The sequence below is a fragment of the Pseudopipra pipra genome, chromosome 8 (assembly GCF_036250125.1).
Source record: "Pseudopipra pipra isolate bDixPip1 chromosome 8, bDixPip1.hap1, whole genome shotgun sequence".
Classification (NCBI taxonomy): Eukaryota; Metazoa; Chordata; class Aves; order Passeriformes; family Pipridae; genus Pseudopipra; species Pseudopipra pipra.
The window spans coordinates 33,615,985-33,642,118 of record NC_087556.1 but is presented as its reverse complement, the minus strand read 5'-3'; the positions used below and the strand labels follow the sequence as shown (position 1 = coordinate 33,642,118).

At 46.0% G+C, this 26,134-nt stretch overlaps 1 protein-coding gene and 1 long non-coding RNA gene across 2 annotated transcripts in view; one reads left to right on the top strand and one right to left on the bottom strand.

The window, feature by feature from the left end:
- The window catches only part of CTBP2 (C-terminal binding protein 2), a 137,072-nt gene extending 111,331 nt beyond the window's left edge, over positions 1 to 25,741 (bottom strand). Inside the window, exon 1 of the mRNA XM_064663560.1 lies at positions 25,622 to 25,741. The gene's annotated coding sequence lies outside the window, so the exon portion shown is untranslated. The remainder of the gene's footprint in view (positions 1 to 25,621) is intronic.
- Positions 13,806 to 18,370, top strand: LOC135418312 (uncharacterized). The gene is made up of 3 exons (XR_010432389.1): positions 13,806 to 13,940; positions 16,305 to 16,377; positions 18,000 to 18,370. It is a non-coding gene; the product is annotated as an uncharacterized LOC135418312 (long non-coding RNA).
- Positions 25,742 to 26,134: the final 393 nt, after the last annotated feature.

Here is a 26,134-nt window from a genome sequence, read left to right as displayed (position 1 = left end):
GAAACTACATGACATTTAAAGGTTCCTTCCAACCCAAACCATTCTGTGATTCCGTGATTCCCTTCTCTGGTACTGTGGGCCTTGGCACAGGAGGGTCTACCAGGGAAAATCCTGAGATTGGTCCTGGCATGAGAACAGAACCAATGGCCACACAAACAGTTCCTCCTGGTCTCAACTAAGACTGCTTAATGCTACAGAATCAACCACTTGGAAAATTAAGTTTAAAGTGGGGTTGGTACAACAGAGCCTGGGATGGGTGATGAAGAAGCAGGATGGACCACAACAGGCAACCAATGTGGCTACACCCATCCCAGTCCAGGGGCTTCCCAGCTCCAGTTTGTGCCCTTCAAACCAAGCAAAGGAGCACTGGGAGCCCCCACTAGCCCATCACCCCATCACCCTCTAATGCTGCAAGGAGAACAGAAGGCTCCAGAGACATCTTAGAGCCCCTTGCAGTGCCTAAAGGGGCTCCAAGAGAGCTGGAGAGGGACTTCAGACAAGCGTCTGGAGGGACAGGACAAGGGGGAATGGCTTCCCACTGCCAGAGGGCAGGGTTAGATGGGATATTGGGAAGGAATTGTTCCCTGTGAGGGTGAGGAGGCCCTGGCACAGGCTGCCCAGAGAAACTGTGGCTGCCCCATCCCTGGAAGTGTCCAAGGCCAGGCTGGATGGGGCTTGGAGCAACCTGGGCTAGTGGAAGGTGTCCCTGCCCATGGCAGGGGGGTTGTAAGTAAATGATCTTTAGAGTCCCTTCCAACCCAAACCATTCCGTAATTTTATGAAAGCTGCTGGTGCTCACAACCTGCACATCCCACATAGGTCATAATTACAGCAGCAATAAAGCAACGGCCTCCTCTGCAAAGCCCTTTAATAACATTAATGTCTGTCAGGCCAGGCTTTAAGTATTAACATACGGGGAAAAGCCAAATAACTTAATATTATTGTGTGTGCGTCTGAAATAACACTCTGCAAGGCCTCTTATATCAAACATTAAACCTGCTTAAGAGAAGACATTTGAGCAGAGTCAATTATTTTGCAGTAATTCTTCACACTGAACAAGGCATTTTGAAATTGGAAAGGATATGTTGTCACAGCAGAACTCTTTACATCTTTAAAAGCTCATTTTCCATGAAAGTTAGTTACAAAAACAATAATATTAATGTGAAATTATCCTTTATTCAGCAAGAGGCTTGAAAATGAATTCTTCCCATGTTTGTAGACAGCCATACTCACAACATTATACCAAAGGTCCTATCAACACTTCATTATAAACTTCTCCCCTCATATTCAGGGAATTAAAAAAATCTCTGCCTAGAGGGGATTGTTTTCATAAACTCACTGCACAGGGGTCTCAGTGCAAGCAGGAATGTTTATGGAAAATCTGAGATTAGAACATTTCAAACTGGCTGGTTTCAAGTTGCACACATGTAAATCTATAAATAGCCCGGAAAATGGGTGTATGAAAAGTGAAGAAATAACACACTGTGCAAAAAAACAAGTTTGTCATTACAATGGAAAATGAACAGTTTTTTTCTATTTGACTAAAAATCTAATTTACTATGAAGCTATTCCATTTTGCTGTTAGATTGCCACAAGTGTTATCTCTAGGAGCTTTTAATAACAGCTCGGACCCAAAGCCCTCGGAGGGGCTCTCCAGGCAGGTTTGGAGCAGGATGGGTTTACCCTCCCAGTGATTTCCCCAGGAGCAGAGCTGGGTCACTGCTTTGGGACAACACCTTGAAATGCAAATAGGAATTCAAACACAACCCAGCAATTTCAAAGCACTTAAAAACCAGTGAGACAGCTGCCAAAACGCCTGGATTTGGATGCACTGGGCAGGAACACGACAACACTGGGCTTAATTGACCTCCTCCCAACATCACAAAACCGGGCAGAGGGAGGGGATAACACTCCAGGGATATGCTCACGGGAGGAAATACACAGTGGGATGCACAGGCTGCAGGAAGGAAGGAGCATTGGAAGCTGCCAAAAGAATTCTGCTGGCGCAGCTCACGGTGATGTCCTGCCACCACCAGCACTGGAAGCCTAAAGGATCAGGCAGTGGTAGGGCAAACAGCACTTCTATTGGGGCAGTGCACCTTTAGCTACCAGTTACTCCCTGAGTATTCACTCTTCTCATATAGAATCCCCTTGGAAATAGCAGTGGGGATCTACAGAAGCAGAACTTCCTGACCTGCCCTGCCCCTCTGCAGGGTCAGCCAGGTTTGCCTCAGGTACCGTCCTCACTGCCCCTTCATAGAATTACAGAATGGTTGGGGTTGGAAGGGACCTTAAAGCCCATCTCATTCCACCCCCTGCCGTGGGCAGGGACACCTTCCACTATTCCAGGTTGCTCCAAGCCCCGTCCAGCCTGGCCTTGGACACTTCCAGGGATGGGGCAGCCACAGCTTCTCTGGGCAACCTGTGCCAGGGCCTCACCACCCTCACATGGAAAGTTTTATCCCTGTTATCTAACCTAATCCTGCCCTCTGTCAGCTTGAATCCATTACCCCTTTGTCCTGTTCAATGGCAAACATTACACTGGAGTGGATGAGGAGCACTCACAACCTCCAAATGGCATCAAATGGCCATGAAATGTTCCATCAAATGGCACATCTGCAACCACAACAGCGCGGTCCAGACCATCCTGGACAGCAAACAGCTCAGCATTTACACAGTATCCTCAGAGCTCTGAAAGTGTTCACATACTAAGTACAGAACCCACCAGCAGAGCTTCAGCCAGTCGTGCATTTCAAGCACAGAAAACCCCTCCTGGAAACAAAGATCTCCCTCCTTCCCACATCTCACATATCTTTATAGTCCAAGCAGTGAGGCAAAATAAGCCTGAATGGGAGAAAAAATGAGGAAAGAGGGATGCATTAGATCATCAAGTCCACTCCCCCCATCCTGCACGTCTTTGCTCTACCATACAGTAGCACAAACATTTATTTCTGCATATACTTCATTGATTTGCACCAAACACAGCAACTGCCACGTCCTGACAGGGGACAAGGACCACTGATGGAGGGTAGTGGGTCAGCAAGAGCTTTAAAGACAGCAATTAGGTCTGATGGATAAAATATATAATACAACCTTAAAATTAAATTAAAAATAAAATTAAAAATTATTTTAATTTGGCCAACTCAGGATAATCCTACACTCTACAACATTAGGGCTTTGGCCAGTGTGGCACTGCAATCTCCTGAAATCTCATTAGCTCAGCTAACTGCACTTTGCCTCCACTTTCTTCTAATTTTAGATTTAAACTCTCCACGGGGTGAAACCAAATTTTAAACATTACGCTTTGCTGAAACGTAATGCAGTACATTTTTCCTTTGGAAGGAGGCAAGATGGATTATTTTACTTAGAAAACGAAGTTCCTGGGATGTCAATATTCCAGGGCAAGCTCTGCTTTCCCAGTTCAGAGGGAAGGGGACGGCGAGCGGAGGCAGCGCCTGCCTGTCGGTACTACAGGATTCCTCGGAAAATCCTGCTGACACAGCTTCCTCTTCATCTTTGTCTCATATCAAGTTAGTAGTCAATGTGTTATTTTAACAGCATGACAACAACTATACAGAATGTCAAATAGTTACCTTTTATCTGGAATTTTATTCCTGCCATATATTTCAGTGGGAATATACAACTTAATGTCGCAACATATTTCACACTGAAACGGGTAATAAAAAAACTATAGACTGTGCATTTCCCCTAAAATATAAGGGAGGAATACACTGAAAAAAAATCTACTGTTTGCTATTCTTTGTCTTCCAAAATCTCCACACCAATCTACTGTGTCTGAACTACAAACATCGCTGGGAATGTTTTCGAGGCTTTTCTTTTTTTTTTTTTCCCAAATGAAATAAAATATAAAAATAAAATATACTCTGAATCCAGAATCTTCTGCCTAGCCTGAGTTTCAGTTCCAGTCTGATGTAAGGATGGAAACAGAGGACAAATCCTTCTGACCACACTTTGATCCTATCACAAGGGAGCTCTTGGTGTCCCTCAGCCTAAAGAAAGGTGTTTTCAATCCCCAAGGAAGGAGAAAGTCAGGATCTGGAAATGTGACATCAGCAGATGCAAAACAAAATCCGTCTATTATCTCCTCTACCATTCTCCATACACTGGAGGTGCACTTAGAACCTTCTGGGGTCTCAAAACATGCATGTAGAATCACAGAATCATAGAAGGGACTTTCCAAAGCCATCTCGTTCCCCCCCTGCCATGGGCAGGGACACCTTCCACTAGCCCAGGTTGCTCCAAGCCCCATCCAACCTGGCCTTGAACACTCCCAGGGATGGGCTGTCAAATGCCTCCCTGGTTGTCAAATCCAGTGCTTTTAGCAAACTGCAAGTTCCTGTGTATCTTCAGATGGATATATTTTCTCTTCTAAGGAAACTACAAACCAAGGAAAAAATATTCCCTGTCCCTTCCCAGGCAGATGACAGCTGGCTAATTAGTGAAATCATAGCTTTGTCAATACCACTTCATTCACTCAACCCCTCTTGCTGTTAAAAAAGAAAAGAGCTGAAAGACCCAAACTCCTCCAGATATTTGAGTTTACACAAAAAAAGTCTCCCTCTTCAAGGGAGGCCTGATGGTCAGAGCTGAAACAGTCACAATGTCTACATGGAGCAGTCTCCAGGACTGCTCCAGGATGGGGGGTCTTTGCACTGCTCTGGCTTGGCCATTTCCTACATGAATAATTATATACAAATATACGTGCTGGGAACATGAAGAGGACAGAGAAATTTTAGATGATGATGAGAACAGGAGCTACCTTAGATAAAGGATGCCTGACACATTTTCCTATTAGAGGATGGATTTACCTGAGGACCATCAGGTTTTTGAGTTTTCCTCTCCAGCACCCATGCTGACTCTGCTTGCTCTGTCCTTGTTGTGCACACTTGTGTTCTCCAAAAGGAACCTTTATCTACCAAACAAATGATCAGACTATGCCTTTGGACATATCCCAGTCTTTTATGTTAGTCTGGGTCTGCCTTGCAGCAGGACCTGCCTGGCACTGGTGCACACTCTGAGAGCTGCAATTAACTCCCAGTGCTGTAGCTTTTTTCTGACCAGTGAGCACTTTAACAAGAATTACTAATTTTTTTCTTGATGAGGTTAAAAAATGGAAAAGGAAGGTATCACTGGAGCTGTACAAACCCAGACAGCACTCCAAGGCCAGCACCTGAGCAAAGTGCTCCACTGTCAGGTCAGAGCCCGGCACAGGAGCCTGCAGGTCGAGCTCTGACCTCCTCCAGAGGAGGTTTCCAGTAACAGGACTATGCTCTGTGCTGCTTCTTGGCTTTTAGAACCTGAGCAACATCCTCCAGCCTGATGGAGCTCACTCAGAGGCTGCCTGGTCACCCTGAGACACGGGTGCAAGACGACGGGGCACCTCAAAGCTTTGCCAAGCCCTTCTCTATCCATAGAAGGGCTGGTACAACCCAACAGTTCTGACCCTTTTTGGGCCAGGCATGAGTTCAGCATCTGTATTTGCCCAGCAAATCCATGCAGTTTGCAGGCATTGCAACAGAAACAAAGCCAAATAGCTGAATTCCCTGGTTCTGTTCTTTGACATTGATTCCACTTCCATTGCTTCCTCTCTCAGCAAGAAAGCCCAAGCCCCTGGATGCCCATCCATCCTGAGACAGGTGACACCACCTGATGACACACAGCTGGTGACAGCAGGCTTTAGTTCGGGGGGGTTGCCCAGGATCACTGCTCACTCTCTTTCCCTGACAAGCAGCCCCTCCTGGAAGGCAGCTGGTGCTGCTGGAAGGCTCGACTGCTGCAGCTCCAGCCCGGGAGGTTCTGCTGGCAGAGGCAGGGAAGAGCAGGTAGCTGCTCCAGTGAGTGCCTGCACATCAGCACAGCAAGGACAGCACCCCTGCCAGGAGCCAAAGCTCCTTATCTTCTGGAGACCTGCTGGGCTGCTTCCGATATCTGTCCCGATGCAAATGCCACGAAAGCTGGAGTACAGAGCACCAAATCCAACGGCTTTTCCTCTCCCTTAGGAGAGGTTTCACAGCTTTAGCCCAGCAGCTTCATCACAGCGACTTTGGTTCACCACGAGATAAACATCCGAGAAGACACAAGTCCACCATCACCCCAACCACCCCGGCTCCTCCACGGGAGTTGCTCCCTTTGCCCCAGCAAGACCTGGCCAACCCCTTGGCTCTGTTAATGGAACCAGAATGGCAGCCCAAGGTGGAACACAAATACCTGGAAGTGGGGAGAGCCAACAACAAGCTGATGGCTATTTTGGAAGGATCTGAGTGGTGATTTATTCAAGAGATTTATCAGTTCACCAACTTTGCGAAGCTTCTGAGATGGTAAAAATGTAACAAGTGAGTCTCTTGCATGAATAAAAAATTACATTTTACATAAATTAAATATATAATTTGATTAAACATGTTTATGTCTCCGCAGTGACATTTAGAATAGGAAGTATTCATTTTCTGTTTTGAAAGGAAAAAACTCTTTCAAATGTAATTTGAAGCTGTCAAACCAATCTTCTTTACAGATCTTTTAAATGTCACATACCTTCGAAAGGGGATGGCAGATTCCTTTTAAATATGCAATTGCAAACAGTCCAAGCAAAATCAAGAATTTATTAAAATATGCTACTGACATTTATACTGATTAAGTATAGCCCTTTCCACACTCCCTTTCGATAGACTACCCTACAAAAGATGTGTCACAACAGCTCCTATTAACTCTGAGCTCGCTCTAATTCCCCAACACACAACCAGCCCTTCCCAGCCGGCAAAATCCAGCTGCGGGAAAGAACCTCTTGTTCTGTACGGGGACTAATTTGAATTTGTGGTTCCTTTCCATGAGGAATTGTACTTTTCGATGATTTCTTACCAGCATGCCTGAAATTTATAACCAAAAATATTAACTGCACTTACTTTAAATCAAGTGCAGCACTGCACCTAATGGCTTTAAATGGAAGAGCGTGTTAATCATACGCTTAAAGAAAACCCACTGCAACTCATTTCTGACAACTTTACATGAGCAACCTGTATGTTTTGTTTTATAATCACAATATCTATCCTCAGATTATTCATTATTTTCCCCACTTAGAGTGGGGATTGGTTTTCCTTTCCCTTTCCTACCAGTGAATGATGGAGTGCAGCAACGATGGCAGCTCCTGTTCTCAGCTGCTCCCTGCTGACACAGTGGACATTTTAGGGTCATTTTATTTTCTTTAGAAGACAAAGAATTTAATGATTATTTCTCCTCCTCTGTCACCAGGTCAGTGAAGTGCATGGGCATAACTCTCATTAGCATTAATGGAAATCCCCACTGTAAATTCTCCCCTGTGAAGCAACATTAAGAGCAAGGCCATCCTGCAAGCATACTCAAATTGGAAAATAAAATATACCTCCCATTTCTCGCTACCACCACAGGGAAAACGTAATGAAGTGCAGGAGATTAAGCCACAATTCCTGTATCAAATCTTCCTGGTACCCTCTAATTACTCAACACAACGTATACAATGGTTACTCCTTGATGATGAGAATTTGTTGCACGTTATTGAAAGACTTTATCCTAATGCTCTCAACTTTCTGGTGCATAACACAACCAATTACAGTACAGCCATCGTGACATAAATCACGGTCACCACCAAATCTGGCTTACTTAAAGCTTACACGGAGTATTTAAAAATCAGAGAATTACTAAAGGGACTCTTAGTACTGCAGAAAGCTCATCAGTGCCAGGCCACAGGGACGCAAGGCAGCCCACTGGCAGTACCACGCTGTGGGAAGCAGCCAAAGCAGCCTTGCCCCAAAATAGCCAGCACCACAAACAGCATCTTCTAGAAGGATTCATGCATGACATTCATCTTCACATCATAAATGAATTTAATGTAGTTAAGGGCAGAGAGGAACTTTGCATTCAGCTCCAATGCACAACCTGCCCGTGACAATCGATGCTCTCCCACAAGGTGCTGCCCCATCTAATCCCCACCCATCCAGCATGGAAAAAAACACACTGGTGGGCTCAGTTTGTGAGGGGCAACAAAGTGATTGGCTCCCAGTTCCCTTCCTTTCTTCCATCACCATTGAAAAGGGCATCCAAGATTTCTGAGGATGCCCAAAGACTCTCTTTGGAATGATAAATATCAGTACACAATCCCTCGGTGAACAGCTGCTCTCCAGTTTATGGATCTGTCAATACCTTCTGCTGACATGACACTGATGATCAGTGTCATAAACACTGTTTAAATCCACCCAGTGAAGTTTAACACTGTAGGCAAGCACATCACTTTTGATGGGTTTCTCCAGTATGTGCAATAAGTCACCGCTCCACCCCCCCGAGCTACGCCCTTCGCTCCCCTAAATCACACCCTTCTGCAGGAATCACGTGAGCTGGGCCACAGAGGAGATCCTGCCTGACATTCACCACACCTGGACAAACTCCCCCACAAGGGGAAGCTCATTTCCTCATACAGCCTCTTGAATGACACAGCAAACATCATCTTCCTAGGTGAGGGCACTCAGCACCAACAGCACAGCACCTTCTCTATCCCCACCTTCTCTATCCCATCCAAACCATTTTTCCAGCTCCCACGAAAACAATCTTTTTTCTGGCAGAGGCACTGTTATTCCCATTCCTTGCACTTGGAAAGTGCTCCTTGACCAAGACTCATCTGCAGGGTGGGAGTAGCAAGCAACTTGTGTTCTCTCTCTGCTTCTCAGCTTACCTAGTTGCTTTTCTACATGGTAGCACACAAACATAGGAACAACCAAATACCTGAGATGTAAACAGGACCAGCTCAGCTTTGGTGGAGTTCATCCCCACTAGTTTATGCAGTTCAGTCCCACCAATCCCTTTGGACTGCTGAGGAGCACAAGAGTTAAGCTTTCTAAATATTTAAATCAACTTCAGTCACTCCACGGTACTTTCCAAACCTCTGTAAGGTCTTCTTACAGGTTCTGTCCACAAAAACAAGTGGTCTGGACTTCAAGCAGGACTCTCTTCCCTTTCTGCCTTTCCAAGAAAGAGTGGAGGAACCAACCACCAAATACTGTACATGCAGCACTTGCAAGTAGGCCACTCCCCCAAGGAGAACACCTTCAATCTCTGAAGGTTTACACTCGTGAAATGTAGCCCTGGGAGACGCCAGCGGGCTCATCTCTGTCCAGCATTTTTTCCCAGCCACTGCCAACGCAAGAAATGCCACCTGGAAAAGGCAGGAAATGTGCCCACTGGGCTTCCCAAAAGTGCAGCGACTCTGATCCACATCTGAGCTATTCTGAAACCCCATTTTGGGCCAGGTCAGCAGCTGGTGTAAATCAGCATCACTAGAGCAGCGCAGCAGAGAGGGGAGCCTGGCCCCCGTCGCCACTCCAAGGCACAGGAGCATCCCTGATTTCCTCTGACAGAATCAGTGCACTCGTCACCAACGTTTTTCTGAGCCAGAGCAGGAGGTTTGCCTTTATTTCCACTTTACTGCACCCTGCTGACCCAGGACACGGCTTACAAACACCAAGTATGGAGTGACAAGATTTAATAGCCAAGTGATAACGCACGCTCGGTGCTAAAAGCCTCCTCTGGAAGGCTCTGCTGTCGTGTGAGCAGCCCAGGCACACGGACACATCTCAGGAGACCAGCCCACGATGGGCCATGTCAACCTTGTGTCCTCTTTGACAGCAGCAGGGGACACACTGACTCCACTCAGACTGGTTTCTGTTGTGTTTCCAACACGAGCTTTCCAATGACGGCTGCGAAGTCCCCTCCATGGGAGTCGGTCCTGTCGAAGCCTGTCCCCACCTCCAAGGAGCCCCCTTGTCACTTCTTGAGTGTTTCCTAACTCAGCAGACCTATGTCCTCCTTCATCTCCACCTCACCAAACAGCACCAGCAGCTCCCAACATCAGGTGTCCAGCATAGACACCGTTCCTCCCCCCGGATCATTCTATTTGCTTGATTTGGGGAAGCAGGAATAGGAGAAGCAGCCATGGAAGGAATATTACATCAAGACAGTTATGGAAAAATTATAGAACCGTAACACAAGCCCTATACAGAACATGTGAGTATGTAAACATTTCTCCTGGATTACATAATGAATGTAACACACACTGGGATCATGTTCTTCTTCCGATGCAACATGGGCATTATTTTTGTTGATCTGTCTGGTTGGGTTTTTGAAAGCCATCGCTTCCTGCATTCCACAACAGAAACTTTACACCCTCAAAACCTGGTACCATTTTGTTTTATTCTTCCTGTCTTTATTCTATTTATTTATCCAGCCAGCCAATGTGAAAGGCTGTAAATCGCACTGCTACTTAAGTCACAGGGGGAATTCCTTTAAACATAAGTAAAAACTCATAAATAACTTCCTGCAGTCAACAATGCATTCATTTTCTTCTCTGCTTTCAAATTAATCTTCCAGCTAACAAATCAAATCAAGTACCCAAATGTAATTATTCTGTTGCGATAATCATCTTCTTAAACTCAGAGCTTACCTTGGCTTATTTCTTCTCAAATTAAAATTAGCAGAGAGGCTTGGGACAGTGGAGGGGGAGAGGAGGAAAGGCTATGAGTGATTGATAAAGCCAAGGTATGACAAGGAAACTCTTCAACTCAACCAGAGTCCTGCATCTTGAGCAGAAGATTTGCCTTTTCGTGCTAGGTTGGTGAAAAAAAGTGATGCCAAACCCAATTTAGACTCACTTTTTATTAGTATGACTCATAGTACAGTTTTCAAGGCAATGAAGTGCATGATATAAAAAAATAGATGATTTTAAAACCGGGACAATTCTCCCAAACTTGCTGGAAGCAATGCAGTTACAAATAGAGCCAGGAATTAATCTGTGACAAAGTCAGAAAAAAAGGCAAGAAACACTTTGCAAAACACACCCACACAGGACAACGTGGGGCGAACACTTAATTTACCCTCCATGAAATTTGCTGTTTGTCCTGCAACTAGCCCTCAACACTTCCAAACCTCATCACTTCCAAACCCCTCCTGCCTGCTGTGGGCAGGGACAGAGCCCAGTGGTCATTTCCACCAGCGTGGGCACATCAGGGATGAGCAAGGTAAAATCCCTGGAGGAATAATCCCACCCAGACACGGACCCACTGTGTTACACTGCTTTACACCATTGGATCGTGAAGTGATGGCCAGCACCAACAGCAGGGCCAGGAGCATGAGGCTAAAAATAAACCAAGGGAAATAAACTTGCCACGGCTTCCAGACTCCTGAGGATCCAAAGGCACAGGGCTGGAGGAGAGGAACAAAAGCCCTGCGGTTGTCAGTGTGTATCCAGCACTTGGTGCTGGCAGCACAGCAAAGGGACGGTGTGGGAGGGGAAAGGTAAGAGATCCACCACTGGCACTGGAGAGCAGGACTGGAAATGCAGTGGAGAGTGGGAATGGAACCACAGCAGGTGAGTGGTCGCCTGCCCAAGAGCATTGTTATTCTCCTGAGAAAGGCAGAAGCTGGCACAACCCACATAGGAATGTGATGCTGCAAGCCAGGATCCAGGGGAACAGAGATGGAGGGCAGCTGGGAACCCTACTCTACACCACCCTGATTTTATTTCACTGCTTTATTTAGTCATCTTGAAACAAAACTCTCTTGACAAGTTTTTCCACGCAAACACCTTCTATAAAGCCTTTGAAAGCGTGCAGATTTGTAACACTGAAAAAACAAATCGTGCCAGGCACGCTCAGATATTCCCATTTAGAACATGAGTGCTTTGGATGACACACAGCTTATTCCAAAGGCTGCAGGTGTGTTAGTCCAGGGTGTCGAGCCATCCCTTGCCAGCCCTGTGTCTCACCAATGCAGCCATACAACAAAAAAAAAAAAAAAAACCAACACCTGGTGAGCCTGGATTCCTTCTTCATCTGACCTACAGGACTGTTTGTAATAGAGAGCTAAGGAAAGGACAGTAGGGCCACTCGGAAAGTGGGGTGTTTTTAATTAGCTCACTTGGGAAAGATGCACATCACAGGAGACAACGCTCTGGCCAGTAAAACCCCTCAAATAAAAGGGAATTATCATGCTGAAAACACTGATGTATCTTTCAGTGAGGACCACCATTAAATTGCTGACAAATTATTCCCCTACACAGCACACATGTTAAAACTTGAGGAAACATTTCCAAGCCCAGGCTGCAGCTATGTGTTGGTGCAGGAGGGAAAACAGCCAGATCCCAGAGCCAGACATATCCCATGGCTAACAGCAAGGGAGGGATGGTCACCAGGCCACCAGCCACAACACAAGAAGTCTTCTGCAGCACTTCCCTCCCAGCAGACCTTATCCTGAGTTTTCTGAGGGTTGTTTTTTCACTCCAATATATTTGTTTGACACATTTCAAGTGACATATTCTTAATTCTGTATGACAGAAAGTGATTCTTAAAGTAATGTTGTGAGTTCCAGACGAAAATGTACATTTAGTGATTTAGAAGAAAAAAGCAGAAGAGGTCTTACACAAGCAGAGGCTCCCAAGAGCTGACAGGGAGCAAGAGCCACAGGGCTCCCCTCACCCCCTTTCAGACACACAGCACAGAATCACAGAATGTTTTAGGTTGGAAGGGACCCTAAAGATCACCCAGTTCCAACTCCTTTCCATGCACAGGGACACCTTCCACTAGACCAGGTTGCTCAAAGCCCCATCTAGCCTGGCCATAGTCTTCACCAGCTCATTTAAACCACTGATGCTCAGCGAAATGTTTTAAACTCCTCAAAGACCTCACAGTAAAATAAAAAATAAAAAAACCTTGTATCACTTCTATCAGTAACTTAAATTTCCTAACAGTCACCCTGCACTAAGTTTGCCTGTTCAGCCAATATCAGTACCTTGGAAACCTCCTAATGACTTTACAGAGCTCTCTAATTCCCAGGAAGCCCAGACTGGCCACACACTGGATACCAGCATTTCTGGGTACACTTCCATGCAAGTTATTTCAGGCTCTCGGGTCTTGGCTTGTGGCACATGAACAGAGCATCACTCACCCAAGACAACACCTGCACAACTCCTCAGAGCAGGTCTAACTGCTGAGGATACCCAAGATACCAAAGGATGGTCACTGAAATTACAGGCAAACATCAATTTGAGTGGAACGCTGACATTTCTCACTCCCAACAGTGCAGTGCCACCGCTGCCAGTGAAGGTGAAGAACAGGAAGGCATGAATTTCTGGGAGAGGGTTATTTTGAGGGGTTTTAATCACAAACAAGGCTCAGCGCAGTCCCACACCATGAGCTACCATGGGGAGTGTGGGGTGAAAGGACAAACTGACTTGAGAGCAACAAGAGCAAAAATGCTTGAAAAGGGAAGAAAACCAGCCCAAACCCAAAACATGTTTCATAAAACCATAGAATAATTTAGGTTGGAAAAGACTTCTAAGACCATCGAGTCCAACCATTAACCCAGCACTGCCAAGGCCACCACTGAACCATGTCCCCAAGTGCCATATCTATATGTTCCAAGTGCTCTTTTCCAGCACACAGCCAACAAAACAGGACAAGACATACCAGGGAAAGTACTAGAGGGCAGGGTTAGATGGGATATCGGGAAGAAATTCTTCCCTGTGAGGGTGGTGAGGCCCTGGCACAGGTTGCCCAGAGAAGCTGTGGCTGCCCCATCCCTGGAAGTGTCCAAGGCCAGGTTGGACAGGCCTTGGAGCAACCTGGGCTAGCAGAAGCTGTCCCTGCCCATGGCAGGGGGTTGGAACAGAATGATCTTTAAGGTCCCTTCCAACCCAAACCATTCCATGGTTCTATGATGTTATGGAGCAGGGGCGGCTCCACAGTAGCCACAAGCTGTGGGGCAGTCACCCTGGGCTTTGGGGTGCACGGATCCAAATGCCCAGCTGGCACCCACACCTTGTCCTACTCTGGGGCAGCAGGACTGGGCAGGAGCTCAAAAGGAATGGGGATGGAGAGCAGGACTCCCGAGCATCTCAGCTTCATGTGGCACGCAGCTATCCCAGGAAGCAATGTCTTTTTTTATGCCTTATTTTTTTTTCCCTATCTGCTATCTTCCAGTCCAAAGAAAGCTACAGGACACAGAGAGTGGTTATGCACGTGGCAACCTGAACACAGCAGGAAATTTTAAAATTTCAGCTGCATACACAAAACCCTCTAACACATGTATATTTTATTTGATTTACTGCGATACTTTTCTTCCATCTCTTGAAAGTAATTTTTCTCTAAAGCATAACTGCTTAATTGGCAAGTGTACAAAATATAATTACACTGCATACAAGTTACAATATTGCTTATGGGAATATCACTGTTGATGCATTCTGCTTTATTTTGTGTTTAATCTCTATTAAGAGATCTGTATGAAAATAGCAAGGTACTCTTGATCTTATAAACATGACATGTGGTTCAGTCATTTTCTGCCTTACCAGAGCCCAAACAAATGCAATTGAATGACAACAGAAAATTCCTAGGCTGGCCTAACATGTCCAGGTTAATGAAATTCTTACATTCTCCTCTAAAGGAAGTGCAGACCACAGGACACTTCACAAGGAAATATCCAAACTCTCCAAGCCAGGGTTTGTTACATCCATTACACCAACAGAGCGATGGAAGGACACACACACAGGAATACACAGCTCTGAATGACAGCTTTGGGGGGGTTATTACATTCCCTACAAGGACCTTTGCAATCCCATCTTTTATAGTGGAAGGATACAGAAGTAACACAGAGACATGGATGACTGGTGCCAGGATCCTGAGCAGTGCCCAGCACCTGGCAACAAAAAACTCACCCTTCGTGCCCCTGGCTCTGCCAGTCAGACCAATGCAATTCCCAAATGGCATGAAGCTGTGTCAGGGCAGGTTTAGACTGGATCTCAGGAAAAGGTTTCTTCCCCCAGCGGGTGGTTGGGCACTGACCAGGCTCCCCAGGGCAGTGGGCACAGCACCAAGGCTGGCAGAGCTCAAGGAGCGTTTGGACAACACTCTCAGGGACAGGGCGGGATTGTCGGGGTGTCTGCAGGGCCAGGAGTTGGACTGGATTATCCTTGTGGGTCCCTCCCAACTCAGAGGCAGTTGTGGGTCCCTTCCACCAGCCCCAAATTGGCTCCCCCTCCTGCGAGCACTTGCACAGGTGAGTAATGTTACACACAGGAGTAGCTGCCCTGTGTGGAAATGGGTCTCGCTGGTCTGAGAGTTCACCACCATGGGCAGGGTTTAAGTGCCTTAAAGGTTTATTTCACTTGCTAGAGTAATGAGATTAATGCAATGTTTGTTTGTTTAAGCTAAATCATACAAAGCCAAACATCTAAATGTCCTTAATTCACAGCATTAGCCCAAGCTGTGTTACCACGGGAGTCCATCTTACTATCCTTTTTTTCCCCCCCACTTTTAATTGCACCAACAAATTCCTAGTTTGCTCCAATTTCTCTCCCAGAGATCAGACAGCACACAGAGACCTTGAGTGGCCAAATAAACCACTAAACGTCATTAGTTTGATGTTTTCACATATTCCTTGTTTTCTTTACAATTGGGTTTATAACATATTCGACTTCCAGTCCAAAAAACCCAGAAGATATAGACCTCTGTATATATATATTTACATTTATATATTTATAGCTCTGTGTATAGATATAGAGGTAGATATATACTGTATAGGTGTATGTAGATACAGATGTACACTGTATATACAGAAAGGGGATCTGAAAAAACATTCCTGCCATAACAGCTCCATACTCAAGCACTACATGGAGGCCAGTGATCCCACAAATCTCCTCCATGAACGATGGATGACATGGACAGACCCATCTGCAAACTCACCTAAAAGCAGAGTAAATCTTCAAACATCCAACTGCACGTTCTTACTTCAAAAATAAATGTGCACACAAACAAAATCACTACACCAGCAATATACAATTGATGTTTAAATCTGGATTTGACCTGGTTTGATCAGTTTTCACTCTTCTGCTCTCAAGTTTCCCACCAGAGTCAGAGCTATTTCTGATGTTCTGTGGCCACCAAGAGCTGGCTTGGAGTTTTTGAATAAATTCTGCATGATCAGATAAAACACACAACTATCAAAAAAAGTAATTCTCCCTCATTTCCTTCCTGCACCTAAATTAACTCACACCTGACCCAGGCATTAGACACAATATAGACTAACATGGCCCTTGTGAACTTCTCACCCTGTGCCAAGTACCTGGTGTTGACACTGGAAGTAACTCATCCCTGTGACGGATACAAGGCATATTTTAGGGAAATGGTGGGGAAATGAAGAACCTACAGGAGCTTTCCTGAGTGCTCAAGGTCCCATCCTGTAATCTCCACCTTCAGACACAGGTCTCCTCTCTGCAGGGCATCTTCTTGAAGAAAATCTGTCATGCTGGTGCTTGGGATCTGCAAACACCTGGATGCTCTCATTTAAATGGTAGGTTTTCACAGACTTTGAGGTCAGAAGAGACCACTGTGATTTTTTAGCCTGACACACTGCACAGTAACTTACCTAAATTAATCACTGCTTGAGCCTCTTTCACTCCAATGAACAAACACCCCTGAACTCAGCATTTCCAAAGGTCGAGAAATCATCAGCACCTTCAGCAGCTTCTTCCACCACCAACAGTGCTGAAACCATGGACCTTCACCCTGTTCTTTCCCTGGCTTCACCTTCCAGCTTTCAGGTCTTGTTAAAACTCTGCCTGCCAGACCCGAGAGCTCTTTATTATTCAATTTATTTTCCCCGTGATAACACTAATTCCCTTAATCAATTTACCTTCCAACACTCTCCTGGATAAGTCAAGCAGATGGAGGTCCTGGACCCTTCTCGTGCATCCCTTCCCGACTCCTTCTGCGTTCCCGCAGCCCTCCACAGCCCCTCCTTGCCAGGCAGCAGGGGCAGGGTGGCTGCCACGTCCCTGCTCCAGCCTGGCAGCCACCTGCCAGCTCAGACAAGGAGCACACAAGACCTTTGCCCATAATATCATATTAGCGGCGCTGGCTCGTGACTCCCCGCTCCTCCATAAAGACATGATTTCTCCAGACAGCATCCTGGAGCTACGGCCCCTGTTGTTTGCTCTCAGATAGAGAAATTTACAGTTGGCCATCTGAGAAATATTACCTGCTTGTATCCAGGCAATACAAATTGCTTTCACCAGCGGTCACTCCCGTTCGTTATTTACCACTCTCCCAATCTTTCTGACATTTCAAGCTTCAGCTGCAGTGACTCTCTGCCTTATCACGGCTTGCTCACACATTAAGCGGCGTAAGGACAAAAAGGGGTGTTCAGAGAGGCTGCTAGAAGGGGATGTTTGGGAATTATTCCTGATTTTACCAGAGGATTTTGAGAGCTGACGCTCTGCTGGGTCTCAGCCATTTGTTCTTTTGCACATCCCCAGCCCAAACAGTGGTGCTGTAACCAAGCTGCATTTATTGACCAATTCTAAGGAAATACCGCCCCCCCCCCCCCAGTCACCTTTATCAATCCAATCGATGAGGGATTCCTGGAAACAGAAAAGTTAGTTCTCAAGGATGTGCTGCCCTTAAACCCAAGCCATTGGAGACCAAGTGCATCACCATCCTGCCTCCAACCTTAAATAAATCCCTAGCAGTGACTTGGAGCGTCTGTCCAGGACTCATGTTGAGCTGACAGGTTTGTGATACTCAGCCTGGCCCATTTACTGCTTTTCTAGAATAGTACAAGATAAGCATTGCCACGGTTCACTGGAATTCTCCAGTACTTCAAGACTTACTGAAATACACATTATTGGCTCAGTTTACTCTGTAAACCTTTTTTGATGAGAGACACTGGGGCTGGTGCACAAAGGTCTGACTAAAGAACATTTACTTCTACCACAGTCTTAACAGGGACTAAACACATCATTTCCCCCCCACACAAAAGTGTAATATTTTTGATGTTCTCATCTAACAACCTAGTTTGATTTCTAGTATTTTGCAGAATTGTTTGTTGTCCTCATCACTACCAGCCACAGCTTCTCTCTGCACCCCTTTCCCTAAGCTCTGATGCCTGTTCTTTGCTATTGATTCTGCTCTCAGGCACATGGATGTGCAGACATCAACCATATCATAAGGGCTGAGCACCCCAATTTGGCATCCAGCACCTTAAACAACCCAGAGCCCAGGCTGGAAGGGCGACGGCTGAAGGTGGAACAGACAAGCAGAGACACTTGGCCAGATTCTCCCTCCTGACACATCATTCAATGGAAACTTTTTCAGAAACAACCACAACAAAAAATCAGTGGCTGAAACCTCACTGCCTGTGGCTGGACCATGGTGAGATTTCATACCCCAAGCAAGGCTGGAACCAGTATTTAGTGAAGTTGGGTCACCTCCAAGAAAGCACAGATCCAAGAATTATGTCAAACTTCTGGCTAGACAAAACTAAAGTTGCACTTTTTCTCCCCAAATCTATCTAAGCTGATTCTAACTCACAACTTTTGCTGTCCAGATACACAGACATAGATATACAGATGGGAAAAATATGTCATTCTAGTGCTTCACCTGGGAATGATATTACAGCAGATAAAAACAATCCTGCTTCCTTCTGGGAACAGAAAATAGGTAGAATAGGTATTTTATCTGAGAAACACTGTTGTTACTAGCAAAGGACAAAGCTGAAGCTAGCACAGGTATTCCAGTACTAAACTTTGAGATACCCTAATTCCAGGCTCAAATGTTGCATCGTACCATTTTTTGTATGAAAAGAGGGACCAGCTCAGACCAGTGGCAAATATAAAATCTGCACAAAGTTGTTCTGTGGGATCATGAAACGTCAGACAACTGAAATCATGAAAGCTGATGAAAAGGGTTTTTCTCCGTATATTGAAATTGATTTCATCTACAATTAATACCAGCAAATCTCAAGTCTCTCAACTTCTAAGTGTAACATCTAGTATTTAGCCTTATTAATTTGCCTAATTTACTGATTCCTTCCAACATCCCCTCTAATGGAAAACCTGGTTTTAAGCATAAAAGTAAAAAAGAGTGAATTCTTTATGGTAGTTCTACAGGTATTAGTATAATCTCTTATATTTGGCCTCATGTATTTTTAAAAGGGAATTTATTTGCAGGGTTTTCCCTTCCAGCTAAGACAAACAAAGGACACTCTCCACACAGATATATCATGGTAAAACTAAAGGATACTCTGACAAAACCAGGGAGAGCTGACAAGGAAAGCCAAGATACAGCTACTCTAAGAAGACTGCAGAAGGCCAATTTTTAATTAAAAACTTTATCTAGAATGTAAACTACAAGCTCCTGATGCCCAAAGTGCTCCTTGTGCATCACTCATAGAGGAATAAGGTAGTCAGAGACCCCACACTGTGGAGAAGCCTCAGCCAGGAGTGTCCATGGAGGTAAACACACATGCTTGGGATGCTGGAAAAGATGCTGGAAAGCTGGGAGCCATCCTGGATGACAGTTCTGCCACTGGCAGGCACCAACAGGGCCAAAAGGGAATTGTTTAGTGAGAAGGGAACAAACAGGTCATGGCAGCTTCCCCTAAATATTAACAGAAATACCCATAACTGCAGGCTGAGGACCTGCAGAGCTCATTACACCTATCACAGCAGCTTCACCCAAATATAAACAGGAATATCCATCACTGCAGGAGGACTTGCAGAGCTCATCACATGCCATGGTGTGACACCCACCATCTGCACAGGACCCAGCTACGGGATTCATTGCTGGGTTTGCTTATTTTCTACCCCAACAATGATGTACCAGCTCCACTCCTCTGTCAGCCTCTTTTGGGGCTGATTCTGCAGTCCTGGTACACCTGCCACTGTTCCCAAAGCCCATCAGCATTTCAAAGGGGCTCATCCACACTCCCAGCCACGGTTGCTCATACCTTGCAGAGCCACACATTATAGTTATTACAGTAATAACTAAAAGCCAGGCTGATTTTGGAATATCCCACAATTTTGTGCCAACCTCCTCAGCACAAAAGCTCCTCTTTTTCCAAAGTGAATGGGTCACTAAAAAAACAGAAAAAAAAAAAAAGAAAAAAAAAAGATAAGCAGTATCCATTACATATCTGTTATATTTAGCAACAGAGAACCCATCTACATTACTCCTGGTCTCATTAAAGACTTAGTTCCTTGTAAATATTATGTCTGTAATCCACACATTCTCCCTCTACGCTGTGCTTCAGGGGTCTGTTTCAGAAATAATTGATATATGCTGCTGCAAGGAAACAGTGGTTGAGTGACAACATTGCACAAGTTTATGTACGTGGAGCAACCACAGCTGACCTGGTGTGAACACCAGCTCAGTGAGGTTCCTACCAGCACCTCCTCACAAAACTCACAGCCAAGGTACCCTGCACTCTACACCTGTGCCCAAAGAATGGTGTGAACAGTCAGCCTCAAGTTGGTCACCATTGTGGCAAAAATTCTCCCTGATCTCACACTGCTCTGACTGCTGGTGGGATCAGAGAGAGGACTTGAGCAAAGCAGAGCCCAAAATTCAACAATCAAGCAAGTTGTTCTTAGCCATATAAAATCTACTTTCCATCAGGAGGGATGGACAAGAGCCCAGTACTTCAGCAGGACCACTGTTTTTTACCGGCTTAAAGGATACATGAAATTACTGCCAGGTAAGGCTGGAGGAGCAAGTCATTAATAATTGAAGTCTACAACTGATGTGTTCAAGTAACTTGGGTTTTATTTGCATTTAACAGTAAAGGCCCAGAACAGATGGGACTTTATAGATGCCTATCAAGATGCCTACTTTGATCCACACAGAATACCATGTATTTGGAAAACAAGGCTGAATTATCCAAAATAACCCTGTAACCCTTGAGCACACAGCTCCCTGCTCTGGAGCAGGGGGGCCCTGAAAGGTGATGGTCTTCTAGGTGCTGTCCTCCTTTGGCAAAATCATAAGAACTGAGCATCCAGAACCCCCAGAGCATGCTCTGCTCCCTGACTGGGATTTCAGGATGGGCTAAAAACCCCATGAAACAAAGTTGGCAACATCACCACACAGCAGCACTGAGGAGCTCCAGGAAGGGTTGACGGGTCTATTGAAGTTGATACCAACAACGCTGAGCCCCCTCCACAGCTGCTGCAGGGGTCTGATGGCAGCTTTGTGCCTGCCTTCCAGGAGCTACACACATTTCCCCACCGGCCAACACGTATGGGAAACACCAAAACCACAACACCAATGGGGACGGAGGCAGTGACACGTGCAGGGCATCCTCTGCAGCACCACAGCTTGGATGTCTGGGGGAAAACACTGCCCCTGCTCCTCACCACACTCCTCCTGACACAGGACACATGATTACAGACCCCAGACCAGCCAAAGCAAATTTCATCCCACCTGCACTGACCGTCAGAGCATGCAGATGCCAATCTCTCCATCAGGCCACACTGGTTCCACCACATGCTTTTACAGGTGTATTTCTTTTTAATAATCCCACAGAAGTTCCCAATAATACAACCCAGGCACTAAAAAATCACAGCATATCCCAGGAAGTGTTCAAGGCCAGGCTGAGTGGGGCTTTGAGCCACCTAGTCTAGTGCAAGGTGTCGGTGCCCATAGCAGAGGGGTTGGAGTTGGATGAACTTTAAGGTCCTTTCCAACCCAAACCATTCCATAATTCTATGATGACACTATGAAATCATTACAGAGCAAAGAAAAACCCTAAGCTTTGGCAGCAGGACCACTGTGACCTTCCCACACAGCACCGCCTCACCAGCCCGTGTACAACAAACCCAAACAACCAAAGCAAATGCCAACGTCCCACCAGCATTACCACCTTAGAGAGGAGAAACAAAAACTAATTAAAAAGCTCCAGATGTTTACTCCCGGTTCTTAAGAAATCACCAGGGTTCACAGTGCAAGAAACAGGAGTACACACTTATAAAGCATCACTGTAAAACTAAATAAATAACAACTGATTTTTCTGTGCTCTGTCACCAAAACTCCTGCTGAGTTCACACAAAATTTTATGTGGTGACTCCTTAGCAAAATTCCAAAGATACCAATCTCTTCACCATGATGGAGCTGAGCAGAAGGACAAGACACGTGGCATAATGAGAAGATTTTGTTTCCATGCCCTTGCTGGGGCAAAGAACAGTCATGGCATTTTTCATCCTTTTACCTAAATCTTATTTTCTTTGGCAAAAGAGAAGGAGCAAAAAAAAAAACAAAAACACAAACAACAAGCCACAGGAACATAGCAGAAGGAATAAGAGTTGGCCCAGGCAAACCTGAACACGACAAACTGCATTTTGGAATTACATCTTCCTACCTGGGTGTGATGAACTGCGCTTTGGAACTACATCTTCCAGCATCACAAACAGCAGTAGAGAAAACACCAGTCAATTCCTGGCTAAAACAATTGTTTTATCCCAGCAACCAGAGAGAAACCAGTGAGGACTTGCTAAAACTTCCCCTTCAAAGTTTGAGTGCTCCCTGCAAGAGGGAACCAACAATCACCTTGCACCACCCACACACGGTCTTTTAGTTCACCTGTGAGCCCTGATGCCATTTCTCCTGTCAGAGCCTATAATTGGAATATCCTTAACAGCTGGGATGAGGGGGGGGGGGCTGAAAATCCCCCAACCTCTGGGGCAGGTGTAAGCAATCAGCCCAGATTTAAGAGCTGCTCACCAGCAGCTCCACTCTCTACTTCTTTAACTTACTACACCGAGAATATAGAGCAAAGGCAGGAATACTCACACTAGATCTGATGTGAGGAGTAAATGTGACACCCATCAGGTTTTATGAGACAGCATCATCCACCAGATCTTAACAAAACACTTGCAAATTGCCAGTGCTGTGTTCTGAGAAGCTTTTCCATTTCTTCCACTTAAACACGAAGCCACGTTCAATTCCCATAGCTAGTAAACAGCCCCAGAAAAACCCAGGGAAAATTAACCTACCTTTTCCAAATGGTTGGGCAAACCCAGATTCAGGGTGTTTTTTCATTAGGGTATTTCATTCTTGCCAGAGTCAGCTGAACTGAAGAAGTTTTATTTGAACTGCAGCCAGCCTGATGGATAAATCAACTTTCCCGGCCAAAGGCTTCGGTACACCACTTCCAGCTCGTGCCTGGGACCTCATACTTTGAGGGTGATGTTTTTCCTGATACAAGGAATATTACCACCAGACCCCAGTAACAAATCTCTGCACTGAAATGCTGGCGTTAAAGATGACAGGCTCTGCTATAGTTCTTGCTATGAGGACATTCCTTTGAATCTAGGAAAAGCTGGAGTGGAAAAGGGCACAACTTTGCCCTTGGAAAAGCAGGGGGGATGAGAGGGAGCTGTCAGCAAAGTGGGCTGTGGGGCAGCAGCTCTGCAGGGTATCTGGAGCTGCCCTGCCAGCCCAGCCCTGGGATCCCACGTGGGCTGGCAAGGAGAAAACTACCTTAAAAAGAGGGAAAGCTGATGGCAAGAAAACATCATCTATGATTTGTATGCTATAAAGTTGACAATAAAACTCTGGACCATGGAAGCATCTCAGTCTGAAATTCCAAGAGGAAAAGGAAAAGTCAAACGCTCCTGCAACCACGCTCCAAAACACAGGAGAGTGCCACCACTCTGACTAAACCACCTTACTTTCTGTTCAGCTTTAGAAATACTTGGTTATGACTTTTAAAGGGAAAGACACTTTGATTTGTCCATGACTGGAAAGAGCTTGGATCAAGCGAGTAACGGCCGCAGCCCCCAGATGCGCCCCGGTTTGCGAATGATGAAAGCCAACCTCTGTCCCCGCTAATGGTTAACAGGTGGGCTTCACAAATGCCTCCAAAAATAAAAAGCTCCTTTCTAAAAATACCACCCTTCATTCACCACGCCAGATTTTCCAGAAAAATACTGACGATAGCTGACGTTTCCCAAACAATCGCTTCTACAGGAACTTCGGGCTGCCCCTGCAGCAGAAAGTTTTGCGAGGCAAAGAACACAAATCGAGCCCCGTGGATGGACCCATTCCCTCGGCCAGCTCCGGAGCTCGAGCACAGATCAGCTTTATGGAAATAACAGATTACAGAACACATCGCTACAAATAAATTATTATTTTTTTTTTTTTTTACTACAGGATGCGTAATTGAAATGTCTGAGATCCAACAATCACCTCTGAATTCATAAATACCTCATAGTATTCCGAACACACTCTCCTATAATGAGACCGTCTTCAATTTTCCTTGGTAAAGAGACCTTTAAAGAATGCTAAAGCAGGTCGGCGCCCTTATGCACTGATGGAAACAGGAACAAAAGCATTTTGCCACCAGGCATCTCGTCTATCATTATTTTCTTCACTCTGCTTAAACAAACTGAAAAGTACGTGCCTTTCCCCCCCCCTCTCCTAAATATCTGCAATAACTGCAATTTTATCCCGTCGGAAAGCCACCATCTGTATGAAAACAAGGGACCATTATACCGAACCGTCACCGGCGATCGGTTTTTTCCTGCTTCACTAATGTTTTTTAAAACACGGGATTAAAATGTCATCCCATCCCTCCCGTTCTAGGGAGCCGTGTGTATTCCTCTCCTATTCCTCTCCTCTGGTCACGGTATACTTAATCAAGTGTGAATGATTAAAGTACTTCAATTAGAGCTACGTACATTCATTGCAGGCAATTCAAAGGCAGCGGAGAAGTGTAGCTGAAAGAAGAAATTACTTCTACTACTTTGAGATCTCCATCTCCTACTTTCCTCCTCCCCAGCACAGCCAGAGCCCTGGGACCCGGCAAAGTACCAGGCGCTAAGCTCCAGCCAGGATTTACCTTGGGGGCACGTCCCTCGGCAGGACAAAAGGCTATTCTTTCCCCCTCTGCAAGTTTTTTTGTTTTTTTTTGGGGGGGGGAGTGGGGTATTTTTTTGGAAGGGGTGTGAAAAAAACAATCTCAGCGTATAAATCCATGCACCCCCTCTGATTTTCCATTCTAGTGATATCAGGGAAGGGTTTAAAATGTCCAAATCGAGGGGGGGGGAGCGGGGAGGGATATATAATAAATAAATAGTGGGGAAATTATTTTGAGATCTAAGTGGGTAAAAGCAGAGGGGAAGGAGCAAGGCGCGGCCCCGCGGGCACCGCGCACCTCCGCGGGTTAAAGCGCGGAGAGTTGCTAAGTGACTGCGGGGCGAGTGCGGTTATTGAGCCGAAATAAAAGAATTAAAAAAATAAAAATTAAAAAGAATAAAAATTAAAAAATATTTTTCCTAAATAACCTTAAAATTAAGAGTGGGAGAAAAAAAAAAAAAGGCAATAACTAAACACACTCACCGTCCCGTGTCCCCCCCCCCCCCCGCCAAAAAAAACCCCAGAGCATCGCGGGCGCCGCGGCCGCGCAGCAGCGGCCGCACCGCGGGGTTCCCCCCTTCCCCAAACTTTCCTCCCGCCGCCGCCCCGTTAATCCCCCGGCAGATGTTGTCGGCGGCTCTCGGCAGCACTAAGTAAACAATGCGGGGCCCGAGACAACAAAAGATTTCCCACTTCATCCGTCGCTCCGCGCCCACCCGCGCAACTTGCGCGGCCGCCTCCCACCACCATCGCATTCCCACCCACCCTCCCTTCCTTGTTTTTTTTTTCTTTTTTTTTTTTTTCCTTCTCCATCCTCATTGCCGGTGAGATTCACTACAGCAAAGATGTCCTCGCTTCTCCCTTGTCCTCCTCGCCGGGAAGCGCCGCCGCCGCCGCTCCCTTACCTGCTCCCGGCCGCGCCAGCCCCGCGCCGCTCTTAGCGCCGCATCCCTGCCCGCATCCGCCGCCACCGCCGGGCTCTGCTCGCCGGAGATCCACCTTAAAAACGCCACCCGCTCGCACACCGCACAAAAAAAAAAAAAAAAACTTAATCCTTCCCCCCCCACCCCCCCTCTCCCCGCTCTCCTGCTCCGCCCGCCGCCGCGCCGGGAGCGGACGGGGGCACCGGAGCCCCGCAGCAGCAGCGGGGAGGATGCTAATTGCAACTTGGGGGGGAGGGCCGCCCTTTTTTTTTTCCCCTCTCTTCTCTTTCCTCTTTTTTTTTTTTCCTCTTTTTTTTTCCCTTTTTTTGTTTGTGGGTTTGTTTTTTTTTGTTTTTTTTTTAAGCCAGAAAGTGCCCGGGCGGCGCTGGGCGGAGCGGCCGCTCCCCCTCGCCACGCTGGGTGAGCGGAGAGCGAGGAGAGGTAGGGGCTCTCACTGCCTCGGTGCTTTTTCTTTTTTTTTTTTTTTTTTTTTTC